Consider the following 5,750-nt stretch of genomic DNA (forward strand, 5'->3'; position numbering starts at 1 on the left):
GTGTACTGCAATGTTTGTGCAAGGAAAAGGAGCAAGTGAGTTGCAAGTAGAAAAACTGTTTGTCATGAAGTGAGAGGTATAGTTTACTTGCCCGAATTAACAGTTTGCTGAGCGCGACAAACCTGACCAAGCATGGTTTTAATGTAAATTTGAATCACAACAGTTGTGCAGTTGCCAAAGATGGTGTTTTGTATGGACAAAATTTTGAAAATAATGGATCTGTTGGGGGTTGGGGCTTGTGTGCTTTGCTCCGGAATAAGGATTATAGCAGACCTGATTCCTCGTGAGAGGAATGGAAATGAAACCTTGTAAAGTTGACCTGAATAGTGAAATAGCCCAGGTGGGGTTTGGTAGCTTGGGAAGAAGGTGTGTGATACCTGAGCTGGAGCAGCCTCAGGTGAGGGTCATATGCCTCATAAAGTCCAGAGGATCTAACAAGAAGACCACCCTGGCCAGGCCTGCAATTCCGACATCGTCTGACTCACTAAAAAATGGCGCCGAACACTTGTAAATTGCCTCCTGCAATGTTTCGCACCGCAAATGGCGTGTTTCTAGGTAGGCCAAAAAAATGAGACCAAAAAACAGTGGGAAACCAATTGGAATAGTTTTTGTAAAATATGCAGGGATGTAAGACATGCAAAATGAACCACGAAAAGAGAAGAAGGTGAGTCACTGATATTTTAAGTATGTAAAATGCTTAATTGAAATTGTAAAACAAAAAATTGAATAAAAATTATATATATTAAAAAAGGAGGCAAACCCCAGAGGGGCATTGCTCAGTAGTTAGGGATAAAGTAGATTCAGTTTGTAATTAAAGTCAAACCTATCAGATTCTCACTTTCCAAGACAATATGAAAACTGAAACACAGCCATTCATTCATTCTCCACATTTTTCCCTGACAGGAATTTCCCTTGAAAGGTTCTGAATTTTGCAGTGCGGTTCTCCAGCCAAGGCTGGATCTAGACTCATCAAAAATGTGTTTCAGGAAAATGTGTTGTAAACTTCATAATGGGAAATCATGTTGGCCAAAGACAGGAGTCCACAGCGCCATCTGGTGTTATAACTCAAATAAAACGCTTTTTCTTTACTAATGTAGCTGAGTCCCAAGTAATGTATATATGGTGCATCAGGTCATTAAAAATGATAAAGTGTGTGTGTGTGTGTGTGTGTGTTTGTGTATACATACACACATACACAATTGTGTGTGTGTGTATATTTATATGAATGCATATCCAAGGGCAGAATATGCCTATAAATGCCTATATCCATGAAAACAGCATAAATATGCATTCTGTTAAATGGAATATGCATTCTGTTAAGGGGACTCACTGTGCAAAAGAATGTACACATGGATACATTTCATTAGAATAGGTTTATTAGGAGAAATCCATGTTACAATGTTTATGCATTTTCTGGATGATTTTTTTTTTAAAGGCAAAGTAATGTGCAAATGTGGGGAACTTAAAAGAGGAAGAAAACTAGAGACAGAAACAGAGAAACTGGAAGCAGACTGAAACAGAAATGGACAAATTTCTAGTCTATCAGTGGTACGCATGCAGAAAATTCCAGGTTCAATCCAAACAAGATACTAGAGCTCATGGTTGTTGTTTTTAAAAAGGATCCGCTCACCTAGGACGAAATCCTGGAGGACAGCTCCTCCATTCTGGCCTAGATATAGACACTGGCTGACTGCTTCCTATATTGTGTCTCCCCACCAAACCCCATTTTCTTTGTCTGCAAGTTGAACCAAAGGGGGAAAGGTTGAAGAAGAAGAAAACCCAGCCCCTTAGAAACGATAACAACCCAAGGAAAACAACACCCCATGACACTATTTCAAATAAATGTTACTGGTGTGAAACGTTTTCACTAAAGGGCAGCAAAACTTGGATGGCGCCCATCATTTGGCTTGGTTGAGCGGCTGTGAATCGGGGCACATTCCAGATCTCAAGCGTCGCAGCTACAGGGAACACATAAATTATATCATGCCTCTGCCTTCAGGAGGGTGTTTACCGAGCACATGACATCCTGCAGACATGGCAAGGCCTCTCAGCCTCCTCAACAGGCTCCTTCTGCTTCACCCCAAAGTAACACTCTCAGAAATACACCTGGCTGGAACTGGGGAAAGGAGCGTCTTTTCAGCAACTGCACCCAGACTCTTCTCTGTTATGGCACACACTGTAATGTTTCTGGGTCCAAGAACAGGCAGAAAGGATGATTTAATAAAAGGGGACTTATTCAGAGTAGCCAGTAAGGCCCTCTGTCTTCCACTGCCTCCCGCAGTTTGGTCAAACTCATGCTGGTAGCTTCGAGAACACTGTCCAGCCATCTCATCCTCTGTCATCCCCTTCTCCTTGTGCCCTCCATCTTTCCCAACATCAGGGTCTTTTCCAGGGAGTCTTCTCTTCTCATGAGGTGGCCAAAGTATTGGAGCCTCAGCTTCAGGATCTGTCCTTCCAGTGAGCACTCAGGGCTGATTTCCTTCAGAATGGATAGGTTTGATCTTCTTGCAGTCCATGGGACTCTCAAGAGTCTCCTCCAGCACCATAATTCAAAAGCATCAATTCGCTTTTACTATATCCTTTCACAGAAGCACTATCCTCCTTTTCCCAGTTAGTGCTGTTTAGTCGTCGTCCCTCCCACCACCTTAACTGGTGGAGTGTTTTGATTTTCCTTCCTTCTTTCTCTCCCCCTCCTCTCTTTCTTGTCTTTCCCCTCCAAAGCCTTCCAGTGAGAAGTATCCCAGGAGCCCTTGGGTCTATGGTTTGAGGGCATAGCTGTCATTCCATTAGGCTTGGCTAGGCCTGCGTTAAAGCGTGTCATACAAATTGAGGGGATCCAGCCTATTGATAGACAGATATTTAGCATGTAATTGCAATCCGAGTGCAGCACAAGAAAAGCTCTGGGAGGTAAAGGAATGGAGCACATTTTTGTCTGTAAAAAAAACAACGCATGAGATCGACTTGGCGTGAGGCTCAGAAGCTCCTCCGCACCCTGGTGCATTTGAGCTCTGTAACAGGTGTTATGGAAAGGGCCTAGATACATCATCTCTCAGCTACTAGGCCTGTGTACGATTCTTATCCTGCCTCTTCCCCCAGTATTTACTTAAGAAATATTGTGTGATGCAGTATCCGTTACAGAGAAAGCAGAAAAGTCTTTCAATGGGTTGATGAAATCATCCTGTCTTCCTTTGCCTGTCTGTTTTCAGGGTGGGGGAGAAATCCACTTTGGTTAGGATTTGAATGGGAAGCTGCTTAATCTACAGTACTAAGAAAGGAAAGTCTTTATTATTGTTTGTAGCCATTGGCCAACACAATATAAGCATGAATCCCACGCAGCTAAAACACGGGGGAAGAAAGGGGTTCATCAATCCAATAAGACAGGAGTAATTTGTATTTCCTGAAACAATGTTCAAATGGAAATGGAGCTGTTCTTTGAAATGTGCATTTCTCTGAATTTTGCAATGTGAAATCCGTAATGTGAAATCCATAATCATTAGCGCCATAAATCTTAGTCACTTAAAAAAAAAAAGTAACTCAAAGTTGACTTACTATAATAAATGAGCGAACACACACATCAAAACCAGCATAAGACAAAAGAAAGGAAAGTCTAGAAGTGTGCATATACTTTTGTGTACAAAATGGCATCTATCTTGCGTGCAAAATTGCATCTATTTGAGGAAAGTGAACATCATAAACATCATATGTGTACATGGGTGAAAATAACGTGCAAACATGCATTATGTTAGGGGAAGCGGCTTGCAAAAAAGAGACTATATGTTAGGGGGAATGCATGCCAAAATGCTAACAGATTTTCACGAGGAGTTTTTTTTTTAAATGGCAAAAAGATGCAGAAATATGGTGGGTATCCCTGTGGGAAAGTGAAAAATTGAGAAAACCCAAAACTGACAGATCTTCCCATCCCTAGTGTCTCTTTTTCTCATGCGCATGAAAACACATAGACACACACTCACTCTATAGAGATATTTCCTAAAGGCCCTAAGGCTAAAAGGTTTGTTCCTCTGTAAAAAATGGCCTCCTGCCTTTTTATATAGATTTTTTCAGGTACACACACACACACACAATTTTACATTCCTGAAGTGCATAATGAAATTTAAATAATAATGCACAGAACATATCGGGCAATGTATAGTTAGTGGTTATTGTACCTATCTGCACTTCCCACACATTGCACCTTCTAGTAGCTTCTGACATTGTCACTATTACGTGGGATTATTGGTGTGTGTTTTTGTTTTGTTTTGTTTGCATTTTCTAACCCAGTGGTAGTCACAGCTTGGTGCCCTCCCAGATGTTATGGACTACAATTCCCATCAGCCTCAGCCAGAATGGCTGATGGTCATGGGAGTTGTAGTTCATAGCGGCCAAAGGGCACCACTTTGGCTGCCCCTTCTCTCAGCTGATGTTGGTCATCAGGAACTGGTCAGGTCTCTGTGGATTTCTGTGTCCTGCTGCCCCTAGTGTTGAGCTATTGCACTGCAGATGGGATTTGTTTCCACATTGACTCCAACCATAAAGGCAGACTTGAAAAGGCCATGAATGCTTCCAGGCGAGTCTTGGATTTTGATCACACAGCAACCACGCCCACTGTGCTGGGATCATTGGAGACAGCGGGGAGAGTGGGTGTGTAGCAGGGAATGGGAAATAGCTGCCCTCCAGAAGGTGCTGGACTCCATTTCCCATCATCCCCAACTGGACTGCCCAGCAGCTAGGGATTGATGGGAGTCGCAGTCCAACAACACCTGGAGGACCACCAGTTCTCCATCCCCAGTGTATCAGAACATAGGAAGCTGCTGTATATCAAGTAGCTTAGATGTAAAGGTAAAGGTAAAGGTAAAAGGACCCCTGACCATTAGGTCCAGTCGTGGCCGACTCTGGGGTTGCGGCGCTCATCTCGCTTTACTGGCCGAGGGAGCCAGCGTACAGCTTCTGGGTCATGTGGCCAGCATGACTAAGCCGCTTCTGGCGAACCAGAGCAGCACACGGAAACGCCGTTTACCTTCCCACTGGAGTGGTACCTATTTATCTACTTGCACTTTAATGTGCTTTCGAACTGCTAGGTTGGCAGGAGCAGGGACCGGGCAACGGGAGTTCACTCCGTCGCAAGGATTCGAACCACCGACCTTCTGATCAGCAAGTCCTAGGCTCTGTGGTTTAACCCACAGCGGTACCTAGCTTAGATGTAGCCAGCTCAATATTATCTACACTGACTGGCAGCTAGCACCCAGGGTAACAGGCAGGGGTCTTTCCTGCTGCCAGGGATTGAACCCGGGACCTTCTGCATGCAAAGCAAATGCTCTACCACTGAGCTATGGTCCATATGTGTGTGTGCAGGCACATAAACACACACCTATAAAGGTAGCATGGTTCAAGGGTTTTGAGCCAGGCTTTTCCCTGACATGATAGATGGCTATTGTTAGCACATTTTTATTAGGATAAACATTACATCCCTCATCCTCAATGAGGGCAGGTGTTTCCTTGCTAAGTGTCCATCCTTTTCATTACATTCTTTTAAGCCTGCGATCTGTACAATTCAGTTCCAGGTTATTGTCAGCGGACATGCTGTACACAAATGGGAGATTTCCCCTCGACCAAGTCTGTGCGTGTGTGGTTTGGTTTCCCACCCCCTCTCCCCGCACCATAGCTCAGGGGGGCTCCTAAATCATGGAGACAGCTGAACTTTTTCCCTCTCTCTTCCTTGTGACTGATGGTGTGAATTTATGTTTGGTGTTCCC

At 43.7% G+C, this 5,750-nt stretch overlaps 1 non-coding gene across 1 annotated transcript; it reads right to left on the reverse strand.

The window, feature by feature from the left end:
• Positions 1-5,262: 5,262 nt before the first annotated feature.
• Positions 5,263-5,330, reverse strand: TRNAA-UGC (transfer RNA alanine (anticodon UGC)). Its single transcript has one exon. It is a non-coding gene; the product is annotated as a tRNA-Ala (tRNA).
• Between the last annotated feature and the right edge of the window lie 420 nt (positions 5,331-5,750).

Source organism: Podarcis raffonei, chromosome 16 (genome assembly GCF_027172205.1).
Source record: "Podarcis raffonei isolate rPodRaf1 chromosome 16, rPodRaf1.pri, whole genome shotgun sequence".
Lineage (NCBI taxonomy): Eukaryota > Metazoa > Chordata > Lepidosauria > Squamata > Lacertidae > Podarcis > Podarcis raffonei.